Below are 22,559 nucleotides of genomic sequence, written 5' to 3'. Positions count from 1 at the left end.
AGCTGAAACAGGGGAAAACAGTATCATTGTGACAACTGGCAGCAGAGGTCCTCAGAGCTGGGGAAACACCTCGGTAACTCTTAGGGCAGATGGCGGAGCAGAGGATGAGGACATCAGCAGGCACCTGGGCCACCATGCAGAGGCTTCAACTGCTGTGAGGAAGGAAAGAGGAAGGGGACAGAGAAGGGCCAGGAAGGCAGGGACTGAGAGGAGCCTGCCTGCAAGAGGCTGATTCCCTTGGGGGCAGGCCTGAGTGTGTTCCCCGTGGGGACAGGGCAGCCGTGGGCCATTTCAGCTGTGCAGATGCCCAATGGAAGCCTGAGTTTCTGTGATGTGAAATATCCCTGTCTCTCTGCAGTCCCCAAGCTTCAGAAATGCCCATGACACCTTGTGGGCAAGGGGTCTCGATAGGCCTCTGGGAAGAGGAGACAACTGACAAGTGGCATCATGGGAAAAGCAGAGGCCAGGGAGGTGTCAGCAGCCCTACCCTGGGAATGTGCAGAAAACTTGGGAGGGCATTGGCCATCCCCAGATCCCACAACAGGATGCTCCACGGAGGGCTGTGGCCTTCCTTAGCCCTCTGGGCTCATGATGAGCTAACATCACATAGAGTTCCAGGCGCACCCAGGCTCCAGCTGACTTCTGGAGCACACCTGCTAAGACCAGGCAGTACCTTTTAATCCAATATTATTACTAAAGACTTAGGCTTGAGAAGGGAGCACTTTAGTACAGAACGCTCTCTGAGAGTTCCAAAGTGCTCACCAGGATGTCAGCTCCTGGCACACAGGCTGCCCTGCCTCAGGCTTTCCCTCTCCCTGTTGGCCTTCGCCTGCTGCCTGCAGGAGGGTTTGCCCACAGATCCTGATGAGAGTTCAGGCGACCATATACTCTCTGTCTCTAAAATCCAGTAACCCCCTCCCTCTCCAAATGGACCTCCTCTTGCTGGGTGGGGTAGCTCACACCTGTAATCCCAGCACTTGGGAGGTTGAGACAGGAGGATAGTTTGAGCTCAGGAGTTTGAGACCAGCCCTGGCAACATAGCAAGACCCCCCACCTCTACAAAAAATAAAAAACATTGGCTGGGCGCGGTGGCTCAGGCCTGTAATCCCAGCTATTCGGGAAGCTGAGGTGGGAAGATCACAAGGTCAGGAGATCGAGACCTTTCTGGCCAACATGGAGAAACCCTGTCTCTACTAAAAATACACAAAATTAACTGGGCATGGTGGCACGCACCTGTGGTCCCAGCTACTCAGGAGGCTGAGGCAGGAGAATCACTTGAATTTGGGAGGCGGAGGTTGCAATGAGCTGAGATCACGCCACTGCCCTCCAGCCTAGACAACAGAGTCAGACTTCATCTAAAAAAAAAAAAAAAATTAGCTGGGCATGGTGGTGTGTACCTGTAGTCCCAGCTGCTAGGGAGGCTGAGGTAAGAGGATTGCTTGAGCCCAGGAGGTCAGGGTTGCAGTGAGCCATGATTGTGCCATTGCCCTCCAGCTTGGGAAACAGAGCAAGATCGTGTCTCACACACACAAAAAAACCAAGCAACAAAAATAACTATAAACCCACAAACGTACCTTCTGTGGGCCTATTGAAAGGGGAAAAAATCCCTGCTTACTCTCAGTTCTCAAGATCCCAGGCAACTTCAAGTTGTGAATTGTACGAAGTGGAGCTGTCAGCCTTCTGTGCTCCTCTGGGCCAAAGGGTAGGCTATTTTTAATGTACCTGGTATGTGTTGCCAAGTTGCCTTCTAGAAACCACATGAGGCTGTTCTCCTCCCTAGATATCTGCCAGCACTAAGCATTGCCATCTAATAAATCTCTGCCAAGTTGGTATGAAAAAAATCTCATTTTCATTTTTAGTTTTTTATTACATGTGTAGAGGTATTTTAAAAATATGCATATTGGGCCAGGTGCGGTGGCTCACTCTGGTAATCTCAGCACTTTTGGAGGCAAAGGTGGGTGGATCATGAGGTCAAGAGATCGAGACCATCCTGGCCAACATGGAGAAACCCTGTCTCTACTAAAAATACAAAAATTAGCTGGGTGTGATGGTGGACACCTCCAATCCAAGATACTAGGGAGGCTGAGGCAGGAGAATCGCTTGAACCCAGGAGGCAAAGGTTGCAGTGAGCTGAGATCGTGTCACTGCACTCCAGCCTGGACAACAGAGCGAGACTCTGTCTCAAAAAAAAAAAAATGCATATTGTTTCAGGTAAAAACTCTCAAACCATGTTTTTTTCTCAGCTCTCACATCACAACAATCATCAACACAGAAGGAGGCTTCTGGGACCAGATATGTGGGGTGTTGTCCCACCAAACAGTGGACAGCAGCAGGGTGTCCTTCAGTCCAATTCCAACACTATCTCCTGGAGATAGTCTTACAGCCCACAGGTTGAGGGCTCAGTCCCAATACTATCCCTGACCCAGATACAAGTCTGGCCCTTCAGAACTTCTGACCGATCAGCTTCAAGTTGGGGTTCCCACAACCCCCTCTTTGGGTTTAATCGATTTGCTGGAGCGGCTCACAGAACTCTGGGAAACACTTACTTACATTCACCAGGATATTACAAAGGATACAGATGAAGCGATGTGCAGGGCAAGGTGTAGGGAAAGGGGCACGGAGCTTCCATACCCTCCCTGGGTGCACACCCTCCAGGAACCTCTGTGTGCTCAGCTATCCAGAAGTTCTCTGACCCCTGTCCTCTTGGGGTTTTTATGGAAGCTTCGTGATGTCAGCATTCCTTCTCCCAGGACAGAACTGTCTCTGCAGAGAGTCTTAAGACCCACAATCAGAAAGCAGAGGAAGATTGGAGCCCTGCCTTGTGGCAGGTGAAAGGCGGGTAGGAGAAGACCAGAAAGATTCTGTTTCCTGAGGGCTACCGCAGCCACTGTCATCATACGAGACTACAACAAGTGGGATGGGAGTTCTGAGCTAGGAACTGTGGCCAAAAGCCAGCACGTGCGTACTTATCACAACACCACACGTCACTTCTTGTGAATGATGTTAGTAATAATGAAAAACCTATTTCAAATGTCACGAATCTATTTAGACGTGAGAAAAAATTTTTGATTTATGTGAAGCAGAGAAGGTTTCCTTATCTGTGCAGCTCTTGTTTTGAGAGCTGAGGCCAGAGCAGGGACTAGAAGAGCAAAACAAGATACAAAACAAAAAAGAGGGGAAAGAGAAGATGAGAAGAAAATAAAAGTCAGAAGAAGAGATAAAAAGACAAAAAAGTCCAGCGGGCGCGGTGGCTCACGCCTATAATCCCAGCACTTTGGGAGGCCGAGGCGGGTGGATCATGAGGTCAAGAGATAGAGGCCATCCTGGTCAACAAGGTGAAACCCCATCTCTACTAAAAATACAAAAATTAGCTGGGCACGGTGGCACGTGCCTGTAATCCCAGCTACTCAGGAGGCTGAGGCAGAATTGCTTGAACCCAGGAGGCGGAGGTTGCGGTGAGCCGAGATCGTGCCGTTGCACTCCAGCCTGGGTAACAACAGCGAAACTCCGTCTCAAAAAAAAAAAAAAAAAAAAAAGACAAAAAAGTCAATTGCTCTGTGTCTTGTCCTGGGTGCGGTGCCTGGGAGACAGGCAGGTGGGCGATGGGCTGAACACGGCCCTCTGAGCCCCCCCTGAACTCTACCACATCACGTGCAGGCCAGTGGTTCCCAAACCATGTGGCTTCAGGACCCCTTTGCAGTTTTAAAACTTATTAAGGATCTCAAAAAGCTCTTATCTATGTAGATATCTATCAGTGCTTCCCATGTTAGAAATTAAAAGAAAGAAACTATTATTTACATAAATAACATTTTAATGAAAGGTGATATTTTTCAAAGCAAAATAAATTTAGTGAGAAGAGAAGCATTATTTTTACATTTCCCAAATCTCGTGGTGCCAAGCGTCATGAAAGCTGGTTGGCCTCTCCTATCTCAACTCAATCTGTCGAGGTATCACACAGCGTGTAGCCTCTGGAAAACTCACTGTCCACTCATGAAAGGAAGAGAGTAGAAAAGGAAACACTAACAATATTTAAGTACTTTGATGAAATAGTTTAACCTTGTGGATCTCCAGAAAGTGTCCCAAGACCACCGTTCCCTGCAGAGTGCCTGAGCCACCCTTTGAGAACCACTGATCTAGGCCGAGGAATTGATGGAATCCACCTCGTTCTTCCCAGGAAGGCAATCTTACAATAGCTGTCACAGCCGTAAAGCATTAGGGCCTGTTGACGTAGTGATTCCCCTTCAGGGATATTTTATATTTATTTATTTTCTTTTTTGAGACAGGGTCTCAGTCTGTCACCCAGGCTGGAGTGCAGTGGCACCATCCCAGCTCACTGCAACCTTGACCTCCCTGGATCAGATGATCCTCCCACCCCCTGAGTAGCTGGGACTACGGGCACACACCACCAAACCAGGCTATTTTTTGTAAAGAACGGATTGCCTTATGTTGTCCAGGCTGGTCTGAAACTCCTGAACTCAAACAATCCTCCTGCTACTGCCTCCCAAAGGGCTGTATTACAGCAGTAAAGCCACCTCACCCAACATTCAGGGAATATATTTTAAAACAACAATTCCCAAAGAAGGACAAATGGCCTAACTGATCTATAATTGGGGAATGGTTAAATAAATGCCAGCATATACATTTAATAGAATATTATGTGGTTTAAAGGATAATGATGAAGACTCTGCGCTGGGATGGAAGGACTATCTACAACTCTAAGTGAAAAACTCTGAATTCTGTAACTGACTCTTCTCCACACCTGCCAATTTCACGCTCACTCTGCCTGGAGACAAAGCCTCAAAGGCAACGCGGGAAAGTGGGTTCTATTCCATATATAGGGTAGGGACTATGCGAGAACGTTCCCTTCTGTTTTTGGTTTATTTTCATTTATTTATTTATTTTTATTATTATTATTTTACAATTATGAAAACAAAAGTCAGGACTCAGAGGTTGGGAGAGGGGAGGGAAAAAGGAGTGGGGAGGCTCTGACTGGGGAAGTCAGGCCTGGAGGGGCTGATAGCTCAGCTAGTTCTAAGTTCCCTTTCAGTGCTGACTGAGAAAGCTCTGCCAAGCAGCCGTTGTCAGAGCCTGCAGGAGACACAGAGGACCAAGCATGGGGGCTGTGCTTTGCCTCACCAAGGGAGGAAGCTGGGGGGTTGGGGGGCCGGGGGAGGCACTGGGGGTAGGGAGAGTGTGGGGGAGACGGGCGGCGGTCACAACTGCGGCATTCAAGACCTCTTGGAGAGAACTGAAGCCAGGGGCCACACCCATGTCACAAAGGAGCTGGGCTGACACTGCAGGCTTCATCCACTGATGAGAGCTTGACAGACACCACCACAGCCCCACAGCCACCGGGGCCTGGTGAGGCAGGACGCAGAGTTTCGGCTTAGGTGGGACCAGGCCGGATTTGTATTTTAGGAAGCCTCGCTGTAGCTGGGTGCAGGCTGTTAGGAGTTGGGGGAGGGGACCAGTTGAAGCTGAGCACAGTGGTTCTTAAAAAAATAGCACTAAAAGGCTGGGTGTGGTGACTGATACCTGTAATCCCAGCACTTTGGGAGGCCGAGGTGGGAGGATTGCTTGAGCCTAGGAGTTCAAGACCAGCCTCGGCAACATAGTAAGACCTAATCTCTACAAAAGTTAGAGATTAACCTGGCGTGGTGGTGCACCCCAGGTGGTCCCAGCTACTTGGGAGGCTGAGACAGGAGGATTGCTTGAGCCTGGGAGGTCGAGGCTTCAGTAAGCTATGATTGGGCTACTTACTGCACTCAAGCCTGAGAAACAGAGTGAGATCCTGTCTCAAAAAAAAAAAAAGTCATAAAGTTGACCAACAGATACAGTTCTATTAGGAAAAGGGTAGGGAGTATGGGATGGGCTTTATTCCCCTGAACTAAAAATGTAACCAGGATCCCAACTACTTAGATATGGTCTTCTAGGACTCCAAATGTGCCCTTTCATCGTGCATTGGAGCTCAGTCTGGTACAAGTCCAAGGCGCAGCTGGCAGGCTCTGGCTTTGCTGCTGCAGCACAGATAACCAACCTCAGTAAAATCGCCCATAACCAACAAAACTCCGGTGGTGCTGACCAAGCGAGGACTGATGCACAGCTGGGTTGTTGGCAGCCAGGCAGATTTCCCCACGCTGTAGTGGAAAGGGGCAATTTGCCAGCTAATGGCTCTTTCTGGCTTGGGCATGAGGAAGGGATAGAGGGTGTGGCTCTGTGGGTGTGGCCAATGTGACAGGAGCGTCAGAAAGTTGTTCAAATCAGGGCTCAAATGAGGGTGAGGGTTGCATTCTTTCAGAGTCACCCCCTTTTTTCTCCTTTCCTTTTCATGTCATTGATTTGTGGGAGAAACTGGGTCATGTCTGGGAGCGAATTCTCAATGCACAGCAAATAGTCGAAATCCTCTGCTCAGCACTTGCCCTTGGAAAGTCCTCCACGCAGGAGGCAGCTGCCTCCTGGAACTCCATCCTCTCTCACTCAACCACACACTTGCCACCCATGTCCCCACTTCATTCTGTGAATTTGCCTTTCCTCTCTCCCACCACCATCTTTTTGCGCAGATCACCTTTGCCTGTCTGTCTTCTGTAGTCTTCTACCTGCTTGGTCCATGATCAAGATTTGTCACTACCAAGGAGGGCCAGCAGGCACACTTCCTTCCCCTAGAGGTTGGTGGGAGGAAGGCAGGCAGCTCCCAGCCCCGATAGCCCCAGCACACGTAGCGCGGTGTGCAGGAGCCTCACTGGATTCTTCCCTGGGCAGTAAGGGCCTCCTCATTGCATCTGCAGGGCCTGGCGCAATGCCTGGCACTTACAGAGCATCAGGAATGATTCTTGGATGGCTGAACAGCCAGCATGAGGGCAGGCAATGGGCCTTCCTTGTTGTCTATGGTACAGTGGCCAGGCCTGAAGAATCAGGACAAACAAGCAGAATGTAAATTTGTTACTTTCATTTTTAATTTTTCTGGTGCGTAGTACGTGTCTGTATTCATGGGGCACGTGAGATCAAGGGAAATTTGTGACGAAGCATTCAGCTATGTTCTTTCCACTCCTGAAAGATTGTCTTCATTTGCAGTCAAAGCAAAGCATGCTGTAGGATGTCACTGTTGAGTCATTCCCTGGGTGGGGGGCGGGGGGCTCCCACAGACACGCCATTCTTGTTTTCACTCTGAGAATTAAATCTTGTGCCAGGCATCACAGTCATCTCTGCTGTGGACATTTCCCTCTGAACTAATGAGAGATGGTTACTGGAATCCAGGGCTCCTCCAGCTCCCCTCCACAGGCTTTGTCCCCTTCCCTTCCACACTTCTGGGGTTTGCCAGAGGATCGGAGTCTCTACACTAGTGAAGCCGGCACAGTGGTCGAGTCACAGACTCAGGTGTGCAGGACCATAGCTCCTGGGTCATTAAGCGTGTGGAAGCCTGGAGGACAATCTTGTGGGCACCCATGTGAGGGATGTGGATTTGCCCTTTTCTACACCACAGCTTTGCCCCATCCGATGTCCAGTGGCAGGAAATTTCCATCGCTGACCTAGGAAGTCTCCTTGAGGTCCTCTCTGGGACCCAATGTCTGGGACCAGGATGCTGCTGTGTGCCTAATGAATGGCAGAAGGCATCTTCATGGACAGGCTTCTCACCTGACTCCTCTTGCTGGTCCTCCTCCTGGGTGAGGGCCAGGGAGAAGAGGGACAGCCCAAGACAGCCCCTTCCTAAGACAGACCCAAGGTTAGGCCATTCTTTTTTTTCTTTTTTGAGACAGAGTTTTGCTCTTGTTGCTCAGGCTGCAGTGCAATAGCACAATCTCAGCTCACTGCAACCTCTGCCTCCGGGTTCAAGTGATTCTCCTGCCTCAGCCTCCCAAGTAGCTGGGATTACAGGTGCCAGCCACCATGCCCAGCTAATTTTTGTATTTTTAGTAGAGATGGGGTTTTATCATATTGGTCAGGCTGGTCTTGAACTCTTGACCTCAAGTGATCCACCTGCCTTGGCCTCCCAAAGTGCTGGGATTACAGGTGTGAGCCACCACGTAGGCCATTCTTATGTTGCTATAAAGAAATACCCAAGGCTGGATAATTGATAAAGAAAAGAGGTTTAATTGGCTGGAAGTTCTGTAGACTTTACATGAAGTGTGATGCTGGCATCTGCCCTGCTTCCGATGAGACTTTGCTTGCAATTTTGGCAAAAGGCAAAGAGTGGGAGCAGGGATGGGGGTGCAGGGAGGTGCCACACACTTTCAAACAGCCAGATCTCACGAGAAGGAACTCGCTACTGCGAGGAGAGCACCAAGGGGAAAGCCCAAGACCATTCTTGAGAAATCCACCCCCATGATCCAAGCCCCTCCACCAGGCCCTGCCTCCAGCACTGGGATGAGATTTAGCGGGGATGACACCCAAACTCTAGCAGACCCCTGCCAGGGGCTGGCTCTCAGCTTTCCAGGTTCTTGCTCTGTGACCAGCTCTGCCACTGTTACCTCTCTTGCTTGGCCCCCTGGCTGGGGATGCCTGGAGACAAACGTGGGCACTGCTGTTCCTGCCAGGAAATTCCTGAGTCCAGATGTCTCTTAGCACCCATGCCCAGGGCTGGCTGGGCTTATTGGCCCTCCGTGGAGGGGCTAGTGGGATCAGGGAGGAGGTGCACAGGAAGGAGGGGCTGCCCTGGAAGGCAACAGGCAGCCAAGCTCTCGGTTGGTCGGACAGTCTCTGGGTAGGGAGCCATCCAGGATGCTGTCCTATTAACACGGGCTGGCTCCAGAGGTAGATAGGCTTTGCCCTGGGCTCTAGCCCAAGTAGTGCCTGGGACGGCCTCTGCTGGGGCTTGTTTCACATCTCTACAACAGGCACGGCTGTGCTACAGACAGCGCTCTCTCTCTTCTCTCTCTCTCTTTCTCTAATCCTCTACATGTGTGAGGTCACGAGGAGAAATCCTAAGGGAACAGATGCAGGACAGAACTCTGACTTCAGAGCCCCAGGGGTGGGCTCTCACTCTGTTCGTTGGCAACGATGAAGGAAAAACAGGTCTGCTTTCACCCGGCTGCCCCCAGCCTGCCCCTTCTCTGCCCCTCCCATGCCTCTTCCTGCTTTCCTGCTATCCTCCACCCCTGCCTTCTTGTGGATGGGGTTGGGGGCATGAGAAGTGGAGGGTTCTTCCCTCTGGTGCCCCCCCCAACAGGCCCTTCTTCCCAGCCAAGCTCCCATCTCTCACTAGCTGCCCCTGGTCTTTGGAGCCTGCCACCCTGCAGCCCTCAGACTTCCCTGCCCCCATCCTCCCTCTGTCCTCTCTGCTCTTCACTCTGCCTCTGCCCTTGATCTCCCTTCTGGCCTTTCTCCGCCCCTGGTGGGCGGACATTGTACTGCCCCCTCAAACTCCCCCACATCTGCCTCGTCCACCTGCCCTCCCTCGGCCCTTCCTGCAAACCGTCCTGGGCGCCTGAGTGTGGAGTACAGGCAGGAGGTCAGCGGCTGGGTCCCTTGTGGGGTTGGCCTGGGTCTCCTGCCCCTGAGGTCTAAGGAATTCTCTCTTTCAGCTGCTGTGCTGGGGGCACTCCCTGAGGGAGGCAAGGCCAGGAGGCCAGGCTAAGGCAGGAGAAGGAGGCAGGAGAAGGAGGGAGACCCTCGCTCTGTCCTGGGTCCCCTTTCTGTGATCTTCCAGCATTCTCAGGTCTGCCCTGCCCTGGAGTGTGAGTGTGTGTGGGGTGGCCCCTCTGAACGGAGTCCTGCTGTCTGTTGGTTCTGACAGTGTCCTTCCTGCCTCTTTTGGTCTGTGTCATGTCACATTCACTTGGATCTCAAAGTGTTTTCTGAAATTGCTCAGAAAAGAAAAGGCCCAGTGTAGCCCCCATCACAGGGAGGGTAGCTCAGAGGGGGCCACTCCCCTGGGCCTCAGGCTCCCCTGTGCTCTGGATCTCAGAATGTCCAGGACCCCTGGGTTGGGGAATAAAGGGCTATCTCTCAATGGTCAGTCAATGACTCATCAAATATTTATTAACAGAGCAGACAGGATCCCTTAGAGCTTACAATGTAAGGTGCAAATAGGTATCAAGCAAATACTCAAAATGTTTAGATGTTTAAGATATTTAAAAAGCACAACTTTTGGAGGAAGATGAAGGCATGACATGAGCCAGGGACGGCCTTCCCGGAGGAGTGACATTCAACCTGAGACCTGAAGGACACGGAGGCACCAGGCATGTGACCCAGAGCTGGAGATGAGACGGGACCTCATTCGTCCCTGAGCTTCCTCTAGTCACAGTCCAGCTCTACTTGGTGAGAGCAACGCGAATAGGAAACTCACGAGGGGTCAGGTGCTGGTCACAGGGAGGGAAGACCAGGAGGCCGAGTGTGGGCAGGGGTGGGTATACAGCTCGCCCTGGCAGAGAGGCAGAAACACATATGGCTATGGGAGAGCCCAGGCGGAGCGTCCTGGGTCCGGGAGAGGGGGCAGGTCCCCGGAATACCACCCTGCGTTCAGATTCAAATGCTACGCTCAGTCTGCGGCACTCCTGGAGCTTGTCCTTCTTCCTGCAAAGGGCCCCGCTCACTGTGGACTCTGGATGCTCAGAGGACAGCTGAAATATTTAAGCTGAAGGCATGACATGAGCTGATAAGGGGACCCTGAGATGTTCTGGGAATCTGCATCTCATCTGTATGTGTAACAGCAGTGTACCCCAAAGCATTGCCAGTCTGTGTCACCAACCAGCCAATCAGCAATCAGTCCCAGGCTGGTCCCAAGTCAGTCCTTTGTGAAATAATAGATGGTATGATTGAATTCAGACAGTTAATAGATACTTACAGCTGGCGTATGCATGTGCGGTTAGGATCCATGTTTTGCCATTTATTGTGCCTAAAACCATAACCGTCACCATGAATGACTGCGCAGCTTGGTACTTATTTAGCAGGTGGTAAATAATTGTGGGTGCTACTCAGATTGTCCATTCTTCACTTTAGAGATGAGGCGGTTCCACTGAAATAGAACCTGGTACCGTGTTTACTCTTCTAACATGGGACCCTCACAGAGTAAAGATTATTGAGGGGGACCCTACCCGAAGCAGCCAGCCAGGTCAGGCCCACACTCCTCCGGCCTCCCTAGGTGCGGCTGTGGGCTCCTGTGGGGTGTGGGACAGAGTCTCTGGAGGGGCCTTTCTGAGCCTGGAGGCACCCAGGACTGAGTTCCTCCTACCCCTTCTTCATCCCCTTCCCCAAAGGCCCCAGTGCAGCCAGGGATACTCCAGTTTCCCACCCAGGGCAGGCAAGGAGAGGCTGCACTGGCCAGAAACACAGGCAGCCACTTTCATACTCTTCGACCTGCCCAGCTGGGGCGAGGAGGCCACCTAGCAGCGGCGTGCGCCCCCAGGGAGGCAGGTGCCGCGAGTCCTGGTCCAGCGACCCCCGAGAGCTCACAAACAGGGCACAGGGCGCTGCCCCCTCCAGGGAGGGCACAGCGTGGACTGGCTCCTCCCTGAGCACAGCCTGGTGTGTGTCAGGGTCCAGAATGAGGCTGGCTTTCGCCCCTGCAGACTTTTCAGTCTTGATAAGCACCTTCCGGCAGGACAAGCTGGTGCTCTGGAGACACCCGTCGCTGTCTTCAGGGGCTGCTTCAGAATTCCCAGCAGTTTTGGGCCTGGAGAGCTTGGACCCCTCTCACTGACAGCCTGGAGTCTGCAGATGATGAAGAGAATGCAGCCCATCAGGAAACCCCAACCTTCAGCTCTGAATTTTAATGGCAAGGGTGGGTGCCAGGAGGGAGGTGGCAGTGTAAGCGTAGTCCCGCACTGGACCCAAAGAGTGGTTAGCCCCTTCCTCGCTTCCCCCATCTGGCTGCTGGGCCCTGGGCTGGGCACTGGCTGAAGGGCCTCCCGCCTACTCCTGGGAGGCTGCAGCTGCCCCAGGCCATGTGCATCTGCCCCTCAGGTCCCAGCATCACGGGAGTCCAGGGGGCCATGCAGCTCAGGGGTAGGAGGCCTGGCTCTTTCTGGTGCCTGGCAGGACACTTTGGGCCTATTGGGGATGGGAGTGGCAGGCCAGGGAGTTGCCTGGGGTGCGGTGAGTAGCTGTCCCCCACCCAACACACCCCTGTCCCCCAGGGCGTGATGTCTCTTCAGCCTGTGGCTGCCTCTCCCTGCCATGGCCTGCTTGCCCCTGGGTGGGGAGGGATGGTGGCACTGGCCCTCCTCCCAAAACAAGGACTCTCTCTGCCCATCGTGCCCGGGATGCCGGCTGGCCGTTCAGCTTCTGCACTGTCTCGTCATGCGGCTGTACCTGGGCTCCTTGTTCCCAGTGAGCCACTGTGCTTGGCCTAGAATATACTTTTACTTAATGTTTCCAGTCCTACAACCCAACTGAAAATCAGAATCATCTTATTCAAGAAAACCTATTGTGTTTTAACGTTTATTAACAAACTTAGGAGACTAGGGAGGTAAGAGGAAGACGGGGAAAACAGTATTTGGACGGGAAATCCAGCTCAGGTTCGACCAAGAGTCCCGACTTCCATTCCTTTGTATACAAGCATAAGAAGAAGAATCATAAATATAAATTAGTTTCCCCTTAGCCTCCAAGCAAACGACTTAGTCAGCTTTTGATAACTTGAGTAATGACTCAAGCAGGATTCTAATAATTCATTTTTGTGCTATGACAACTGTCACCAGACTTCTCTCTGGGAATCATCTTGGCCTCAAGGGTTTTTATAGACAACTACTTTTCTTTTTCTTTTCTTTTTTTTTTTTTTGAGACAGAGTTTCACTCTTGTTACCCAGGCTGGAGTGCAATGGCGCGATCTCGGCTCACCGCAACCTCCGCCCCCTGGGTTCAGGCAATTCTCCTGCCTCAGCCTCCTGAGTAGCTGGGATTACAGGCACGCGCCACCGTGCCCAGCTAATTTTTTGTATTTTTAGTAGAGACGGGGTTTCACCATGTTGACCAGGATGGTCTTGATCTGTTGACCTCGTGATCCACCCACCTTGGCCTCCCAAAGTGCTGCGATTACAGGCTTGAGCCACCGCGCCCGGCAGACAACTACTTTTCATGAGCTGAAATCCACATATTGGATGCTCTCCTCGGCCTGCTTTGAGCCACTCCTGCAGGCAGATCCTCCACGGGCATTGCTGCTATTCAACCAGGACGTTTCTATTAGTCGGTTCTCAGCTGCCAACAAGCACATACCCAAGACTGGATAATTTACAAAGAAAAGAGGTTTAATTGACTCACAGTTCAGCATGGCTGGGGAGGCCTCAGGAAACTTATAATCAGGTGGAAGGGGAAGCAGACAAGTCCTTCTTCACATAGCGTCAGAGGAAAAGTGCTGAGCAATGTGGGAAACACCCCTTATAAAACCATCAGATCTTGTGAGAACTCACTCACTATCACAAGAACAGCATGAGGATAACAGCCCCCGTGATTCAGTTACCTCCCACCGGGTCCCTCCCATGACATGTGGGGATTATGGGAACTACAATTCCAGATGACATTTGGGTGCGAACACAGCCAAACCATATCAACATTCTTGGTTTCCTCTGCCAAGATTCGGCACTGGCCACCGGCTTACCTTCAAGGCTCCTTCACATACTGACCAGCCTTTGTCTAGAATCTTCCTTGGCTTTTGCAATTCTCCTACCTCTGACCAACTCCTTTCCACCTTCATGCGTTCTAGACTCTCTGCCAACCTCTTTAATATTATCTTTATTTTCTCACACTGCATGTTCTTTCCTACAAACTTACAAGCTTCCGTCATCACCCTGATACTGATGACTCCCCAGTCTACACAAGCTGGGCATCCTAAATTTAAAAATTCAAAATTCAAAATGCTCCAAATCTAAAACTTTCTGTGCAACAATTAATGCTTGAGGAAAATGCTCATTGGAGCACTTAAGATTTTGGCTTTAGGATGCTCAGCCAGTAGGTCTAAGGCAAATATTCCAAATTCTCAAAAAATCCAAAATCTAAAACACTTCTGGTTCCAAGCATTTCTGACAAGGGATGCTCCCCAGGGGAGGCGGCTCAGTCTGTTAGCACTGGAAAGGAGGGTTTAAAAGGTGGACAAAGGGATCAGGTGACAATTGTGTCAAGGAGAGGGAGACAGGAAGTGACCACAGCCTGACCCAGCACTTCTAGGCTGGGTCACCACCGGAAAATTTGGGGTGACCGCAGATGTGACCTCAGAAATGGAAGTCTTTTTCTTTTTCTTTTTTTTTTTTGAGATGGAGTCTCGCTCTGTTTCCCAGGCTGGATTGCAGTGGCACAATCTCAGCTTGCTGCAACCTCCGCCTCCCGGGTTCAAGCGATTCTCCTGTCTCAGCCTCCCGAGTAGCTGGGAATACAGGCGTGCACCATCACGTCCTGCTAATTTTTGTATTTTTTTCAGTAGGGATGGGGTTTCACCATGTTGGCCAGGATGATCTCGATCTCCTGATCTCGTGATCCGCCTGTCTTGGACTCCCAAAGTGCTGGGATTACAAGTAAAGGACTTCTGAGGCGGAGTGCTGGGGGGAGACCTGGTGATGCTTCTCCTGGTGGTTGCAGCCCCTGCATCCTGCATCTCCACGCCCCCACAGCTTCACCCCCTGCTGCTGACACGGCCCCCACCCAGACAGCCTTTGCCCTGCCAAGGGAGCCCCTCCTGGAGGCGCTGGCTTTCTGGAGTGGGGAATGCTGCCCTCGCGGGAGCCACTGCTCCTGGATGAGGGGCAAGCCCTGTCAGGAAAGAGGCTCTGAGTGCCCTGAGTCCAGCGGCCACCTCCACGCCACTCTGAAAACCTGAGGGGCCTAAGGGTGGATACAAAAGGAGGTTACTCTAGTTTCTTTGGCCTCTGGACCAACCAAAGAGGGACAGACACTCACTGCCACAGGCCAGTCCCCGGGTGGCTGAGAGCTCCCTTGGAGATGGGGGCTTCCTGGAGGGCCTGACAGCTGCACTCCGTGGGCTGTCCTTCGTTCATCGGGTTCCTGACTTCCCCTGGTCCCAGGGGACAGTTTGCAGGAAGGGCCAAGGGAAGGCAGGTGGAGGAGGCAGTGAAGGTATGGGAGGGAGGGGGGCAGTAGAACGGTCTGCCCGGGTGGCTGGAGGCCAGAGAAAGGCTAGAAGGGAGGTGAAGAGCACAGGAAGAGTGAAGAACAGAGAGAGAGGCTAGGCGGAAAGGTGGAGGGGTGGGCTGGGTGGGGGAGGGGACTTCAGGGGGCTGCAAGGCGGCTGGCCTTGCAGGTTCCAAAACCCAGCAGGCAGCCAGTGAGAGATGGGGGCTTGGCTGGGCCTGCAGGAGGGGACTGGGCACAGGACCAGAAGGTGGGGGAAGAGGCAGGGAAGGGGCAGGGAAAGGAGTGGGCTGGGGCAGCTGGGTGAAAGCAGATCCGTTTTTCCTTCATCGTTGCCAGTGATCAGAGGAGAGCACGACCCTGGGGCTCTGAAGTCAGAGTTCTGTCCTGCTTCTGTTCCATTAGGATTTGTCCTTGTGACCTCACATGCAGAGAATTAGAGAGAGCAAGAGCGAGAGCAGGAGCAGTGAGAGAGAGCGAGCGAGTGTGCAGAAGTCCTGCCTATAGCACAACTGTGCCCACTGTAGAGATGTGGAAACTGAGGCCCTGAGAGAGACAGATCAGGCAGAGCTTGGGCTAGAACAGGGTGTGCTTTGTCACAGGAGGCCAGGAGGTGGTGCGAGAGTGGGGGAGAGGCCTGGTTTAGGATGATGGCTAGACACGAAGCAAGAGACTGGGCCTCATGCAGACGCAGCTGGGCAGCTGGAAGAGGCAGGACCTGCCAGTTTCGAGCCCCATGTGGAGACTGTCCTTGTAATGAACATGTCCTTCCGTCCAACGCTTTAATCAAGCAGCCCTGTACCTTTATCATATAAACATTCACCGCGCGGTGGCTCAAGCCTGTAGTCCCAGCACTTTGGGAGGCCGAGGCGGGTGGATCACGAGGTCAAGAGATCGAGACCATCTTGGTCAACATGGTGAAACCCCGTCTCTACCAAAAATACAAAAAATTAGCTGGGCACGGTGGCGTGTGCCTGTAATCCCAGCTACTCAGGAGGCTGAGGCAGGAGAATTGCCTAAACCCAGGAGGCGGAGGTTGCGGTGAGTCGAGATCGTGCCATTGCACTCCAGGCTGGGTAACAAGAGCGAAACTCTGTCTCAAAACAAACAAACAAACAAACAAAATCATTCACACCCAGACAGGGTTTCACTATGTTGGTCAGGCTGGTCACAAACTCCCAACCTCAGATGATCTACCCACCTCAGCCTCCCAAAGTGCTGGGATTATAGGCACTAGCCACCATGCCTGGCCTCCCATCTCTATTTTTACAAAAATTAAAATAAATAAATGGGACTCGGGAACAGAAGTGTTCCTGAGAGAATGAGAGGGGAGAAGTCAGATGGGGAGCCGTAGGGTGGGGCCTGGGGCAAGTCCCTGCCTAGCCCAGCTCTTGGAGTTCAACCCTTTGAGTCCGTCTCCAGGTCACACCTGAAGGATTGGAGCAGAGAGTGGGGGCGCGGCTGCACTGCGGGTGCTCAGCTCGTCCTCCTGCCTTGGCGTCTCCTTCCTTCTTTTCTCTGTTGGGGCTTCCTCTGAGGGTCCCATTATCAATGTTACTCCTTTTCTTTTTTCTTCAAATAGACCCAGTAGGGGAGACAAAGGCAGGCATGAATCAACGAGGACTGGGGGCCTCAGTCACCACTTGAGCACCAGGCACTTCCTGGGTGCGCTTAGCCCTGTTACCATGCCAACTCCTAAAACACCGTTTTCTGAGGCAGGCACTGTCGTCTGTCTTCACCACCACTGCCTGGTCCCTAGGAGATTATCCACAGACATTTTTGGATTGAATGGATGTGTAACTTCAATTTCCGGCTGGGGAAATGGGCTCAGAGAGGTTAGGCAACCAGCCCAAGGTGACAGAGCTGCTTAGCGGGGAGTGGCGGGCGGATACCTGCTGAGAGTGTCTTCAGAGTCAGGCTGCCTTGGATGCCCTGGACTCTTCTTTCAGACACCCTGATGCCCTCCTCCTGCCCTCATTCCTTTTGCTGCTGGTACCCTCATCCCAACCCAACCCCTTCCGCCCCAGTGGGTCTGTCACATGCTGCTCCTGTGCCAAACCTGTGCTCCCTGGGACCCCAGGGCAGCCCCTGCTCCTGGTTCCTGCCTGGCCAGCTTCCAGCCTTGGCTTCTGCCATTCCCCTCTTACCCTGGTGCAGAGGGTGCCTGGGCTGTCGCCAACACAGTGCCCCTTCTGCCAGCCTGCACCTGGGGTGCCCTCCTCGAGCCTCCTCCTCCCTCCCCGTGTCCCTTGCGGCTCAGCTCCTGTCCCTGCTCCTGTTCTCTGACCAGCCCTCCAGGGCAGTCTCAGGGGCAGTTTCTGCACAGTCCTGGCCCGTAGTCACCCTGCAAAGCCCCTGGTGGGTGGGTTTCCCCTCTGGAAGGAAGGAATGCCCCACGAGGGCAGGGCCCGGCTTCTGATTGCTGAAGGAGCGAATTTCAGCAGCATCAGGGGAGGATGTGGTGAGTGCCCAGCTATCCTAGACCCACTCTCTGGTAAACATAGATTCACTTGTTCCTTGCCCTAGAAGAAGCTCCAAAGAAGCTCTGGAGGAAGCTCCTGGAAGAAGATTTCTGAAGAAGCTCCTGAAGCTCCGAAGCTGCCCCACTGGCGAAGTCGGAGGTGTGTGTCCCCACCCCTCTCCCAACTCGGGGCTCCTGGTCTAGAAGGCAGGCAGGGACCTGCTCAGACTCCCAAAGTCTCCAATTTATTCTGGAGGGTGAGATAGTGGGCAGGACTAGGGTGAGAGGTTTCAGGAGGCTTAAGGGAAATTATCTGAGAATCTTTCCTATGTATGACTCCCCAGAGCTGTGGCAAGGGGAGGGGAAAGCCAGATGGACAGGGCTGAGCTGCAGGGTGGGGCCTGCGGAGAGTCCCTGCTTAGCCTCACTCAGGAGCTCAAACCTTTGAGTCTCTCTGGACATTATCTTGGCAAGGGGTCCCCCATCACCCCTTTGACGGGGGTGGTTAGCAAAGCCCTTCAGGAGAGGGAGGTGGACGATGCCTTGTACTGCAGAGCAGCTCACGCAGTGCCCTAGCTTTTGTGTCAAAAGAGGGAGAAAATAAGAGCTCATAGGTGCACGGGCGGGGACAGAAACTCTGAAGGAAACTTAACAGCGGTACCCTGAGGGGTAGGTGAGAGCTGGATTTAAGAGTGGGACACATATGTTCCCATATGTTTTTACATATGTATTTGAATCAAGTGCATGTTTTCAAAAGTTTAAACAATGAGCAACAGCAATAATGTAGAAATATTCATTTCTTAAAAGAAGGTAGCCAGGGCCAGGCGCAGTGGCTCACGCCTGTAATGCCCTAACTTTGGGAGGCTGAGGCAAGTTCACGAGGTCAGGAGTTCGAGACCAGCCTGACCAACAGTTGAGACGGTTTTGTAGAAACGGTGAAACCCTGTCTCTACTAAAAATCCAAAAACAATTAACTGGGCATGGTGGCTTGTGCCTGTAATCCCAGCTACTCTGAAGGCTGAGGCAGGAGAATTGCTTAAACCTGGGAGGTGGAGGTTGCAGTGAGCTGAGATGGTGCCACTGCACTCCAGTCTGGGTGACACAGTGAGACTCTGTTTCAAAAAAAAAAAAAAAAGATAGCCAGAACGGGAAGTAAATGAGGCTTTCTTTGAGGAAGGGCTGAGCAGAGACACTGCTCCCTGCAGGCCACTCAGTGTGGACGCCTTCCTGGGCCCTCACATTGCAGGCTCTGGGTATCGAGGTGGGTGTCAGACACTGGTGTGTTTCCTCCCTGCTGCTATCCCGACAGGCTCCTGGCCTCCACCTGCACCCGGGGTGCCAGGCCTGGCTGCCCTGCCTTTCCCAGTAGCCAGTCTTTGGCTTAGATTGCACTGGGGCTCTCCAGGGGGTCTTTGCTTGGGGCAGGACTGCTCAGCGCCCTGTCTTGCCACCCAGGCCAGCTTGGGGTTCCGTGGCCTGGAGCAGGGAGTGGACTTGGCACGACCCATCGCACAAGCCCAGGTGAGAGCTTAAAAGGCTGTCGCGGTTCCGTCAATCTCTTCACCAGACAGTGGGAAGACCTGGCTCTGGGGAGCCAGGTGGTTCCTCTGCAGTCACTTACAGGCTGTTATTTACAGAGGGGACTCACATGCTGGATGAATCATCCAGAGAACCCAGGAGTAGTTTCTATTCCTGTAGACACCTGAAGGTCCCTGCATGCACGGCTTTGAAAAATTGCTTGTGGTTTGCCGGGCACAGTGGCTCACGCCTGTAATCCCAGCACTTCGAGAGGCTGAGGCAGGTGGATCACCTGAGTTCAGGAGTTCAAGACCAGCCTAGCCAGCCAGGCCAACATGGTGAAACCCCGTCTCTACTAAAAATCCAAAAAAAAAAAAAAAAAAAAAAAAAAAAAAATTAGCTGGGCATGGTGGCAGCTACTTGGGAGGCTGAGGCATGGGAATTGCTTGAACCTGGGAGGCGGAGGCTGCAGCGAGCCGAGATCACTTGCAGCACTGCACTCCAGCCTGGGCAACAAGAGCGAAACTCTGTCTCCAAAAAAACCACACACACACAAAAAGAAAAAGTACTTGTGCTCTGGTCCTCCGACAGGGCCTCCCAGCAGCTCCAGGCACGGGAGCTGCCTCTGCCAGGGGAGGTTTCGACCCAGACTTTCCAGATGGGCTGGAATCTATGAGGGCCCCCAGCTAAGAGCCACCCAGGCCCATGGTGAGTCTCAGCCCTCCCAGCCCTGACGGTGGGCAATGCCACGGAAATCTCTGCTTGCAGAACCCTTGTAGACCACAGGCCAAGGCTGCCCCAAATCTCCGTGCAGGCCTGGGACAGAGAAGCCGAGGCTGAGGGAGCTGTGGGGCCCCACTGACCATTCTTGCAGACACACGTGAAGAGGCTGAGGTCTCCTCTGAGGCTGGGCACGAAAGTCCTAAACTGGAAGGCAAGCAGTACCACCTCCTTTCCTTTCTGTGGAGAGCAGTTTCAGATCCTAAAGCCCCGCAGTGCTGGAGGCCACCATGGCCTTTGTCTGGTGCTGAGAACTGTTGCTCCCGCATGGCGCCCCTGTTAGAGCATCTGGGGTGCAGGAGAGGCTGCCTTCTCTTCCAGAGGCTGCCCAGGCTTTGACACATGCAGTGTGATTTTTTTTGGTTTTTGGCAGCTGGGGGAGGGGGGCGTGCAGATCTTCCAAGAGAGCACCAGAGTGTAGACCCCCCTCGTGGAAACTGCTCCCCATCTCCACACCCTAGTTCCACTCGGCACCTCTGTGGACCCCAGAGCCAGAGCCCCTGGGCCAGAGAGGGTGACACTAAAGCCGCTCAAAGAGCATCTGGTCCCTCCCCTTCATTTCACTCACAAGGAAGTCAAGACCCAGAGAGGGGAAGTGACTCTCCCCAGAGCAGGCTGGCAGCCAGGCCTGGAGGAGAAATGACATCTCTCAGCCTTCTCAGCTGCACCGGACCATGTACAGGTAACAGCCTCTGGGCCGTTTAGAGAAACGGAGGCACAGCGCCTCTAACCTGACCTTGCTCTTGTGGACTGCAGATAACTCTCCTAAGATCAGTAGGGCTTGTGTGGGCCAGAGTTTTGTGCACACCTGCCCCGACTCAGGGAGTGGTCCCAGGTGGCAGGGCAGAGGCAGGCTTCGGGCAGCCTCCGTGACAGCAGCAGCGGCAGGCAGACCTGGTTTGTCCCTGATTACAAGTGACATTTTTCTACGAACCCTCAACTTCCTCCTGATCTGAGTCAGGGTTGCAGCATCATGTCGGGTGGGGAAACCTCCCCATAGGCAGCCTGGGAACCTTCCCCAGGGCTGGGAGCTCGCGTGCCATCTCCCTCCACCGAGCCAGTCGCCCATTCTCCGAATCCTGTTGGGAAACCACCAGGTGCCCGAGATGACACACTCTCAGGGATCATCCTGCAGCTCTGAGCAAGTGCTTGATGGGGACCAGAAAGATCTAGGAGCCCAGGCTCACCCACTCTCCAGCTGCGTAATTTCTTTAGCCTCTGTTTACCTCTCTGGGGAATGAGGCAATATACGGTTTCTTCCTCACGGGGCGCTTGAGGGCAGCAAATGAAGGGAGTGCCCTTGTCACTATCATATATTATAGCTGCATTGTTCTCATCAAACCCCAGCCAAGTGTCTCTTGGAGAGGCTGGGAGGGAACACAGCAGCACTTAGAACACTGAATATTCTAGATTCTTCCCTGCAAGGGAGAACCCAAGGTCAGGACATGTCTGGCTGGCCTGGCCTCACCTGGGCTTTGTGCTACCTGAGGTGCTGGGGATGAGGGGACCGGGCTGGGCAAAGTGCCGCCTGTATCTCTGTGGAAGTCAGGGTTTGCCTTTGGTTCTGAGTGGCTGTCCCAGTTCCAAAGGGAGCACCGGTGACTATGGAGCTGCAGCAGACCAGGCCATTTCTTCACTCCCTCTCTCATGCAATAACCTTCCCAAGGGCAAACTGTATGTGAGGCTCAGGGATCAAGGTGAAGAGGATGAGGTCCTCATCCTGGGGCTGCTGCAGGACAGCAGGGACACGCTCCCCCTGGGGGACACAGAGGACTCTTCATGACACCCACTCGGGACTGCACTGGGAAGACCACATTGGATGATGCAGGTGTAGCCGGGAAGTGGGCATTTGAAGGAAAGGGTGAGATTTTTAACAGTGGAGGGGTGTGTCCAAGGGGACAGCGAAGCATTAACTTGCAAAGAAGTGAGGAGGGGGCTTGGCAGCTGCTGGCGGGGGCCAGTGTCAGGGAGGAGAGACTGAGAGCATGAGTTTCAGCTGGTCCCTCATGGCCTGTTTGAACTTGGGTAAAATCTTTAGAGTCTCTGAGCCTCACTGTCCTTATCTGTGAAACGGGGATAATTAAGGCAACCTCCCAGAAGTGTCCTGAGTTCCCACCACACAGCACTGAGCACATGGCTGGCCACCTCTCATGTCCCCAAGCCAGCCCCTCCACTCTCCCAGGCCCACTCCAACCCCACACGAGACCCAGCAACATGCAGGCATTGGGAGATTGCGGCCATGTCCCCTGTCCCCTCTGTGTCCTGTTCCTTCTTGCCTCCAACCCTGACTTCCAGAAGCCCAGCTCAGGCACAGGCGGATGACTTTATTCACACTATATTGTTCGTGGTGGATATGCTGTGTATTCTAACTGTGGAGTTTTGGGGGAGCTCCGGGAATCCAACCCTGCAGCTGTGCCAGTGCTGCTTTTGTAGGCTCTGGCCCTGCCATCTCTGAGGTGGCTTGAACTGCAATGCTCTGTGCAGTTGACAGCCCCACAGCTGCAGGAAGGGCCACCTTCTCAGCCACAAACCTCTGTCGGGTTGTGATCTTCCTGTTGCTTGTGTTCTCTGGAAAATCCAGGCCGCCGAGGGAAGGAAGGTAGGTCTGGTGTGGAGCTACATAGGTGGGTTTTGAGGTCTCAGCTGTGTAGGCATAACCTCAGGGCTGCCACAGGTGGGATGCTGGATCCTCAAAAGTGTGAGCTGATGAGGGTACCACGAGGCGCTGGCAGCTGCAGGAATCCCAGCTGCAGAATGTGTAGAGTCAGTAGTTAAGAGCCAGCACAGA

General features: G+C 53.1%; 1 protein-coding gene across 2 annotated transcripts in view; it reads left to right on the top strand.

Moving 5' to 3' along the window:
* GPR55 (G protein-coupled receptor 55) overlaps positions 1-22,559 on the top strand; it is a 46,257-nt gene that overhangs the window by 8,100 nt on the left and 15,598 nt on the right. The window contains exon 2 of one of the 2 annotated variants that reach the window (XM_054258026.2): positions 17,542-17,633. The gene's annotated coding sequence lies outside the window, so the exon portion shown is untranslated. Of the gene's footprint in view, positions 1-17,538; positions 17,634-22,559 lie in introns of both variants that reach the window. The other variant, XM_035306026.3, reaches the window with a different exon arrangement.

Source organism: Callithrix jacchus, chromosome 6 (genome assembly GCF_049354715.1).
Source record: "Callithrix jacchus isolate 240 chromosome 6, calJac240_pri, whole genome shotgun sequence".
NCBI lineage: Eukaryota > Metazoa > Chordata > Mammalia > Primates > Cebidae > Callithrix > Callithrix jacchus.
The sequence above is the reverse complement of the archived record's forward strand: the minus strand, read 5'-3'. Positions and strand labels throughout refer to the sequence as shown.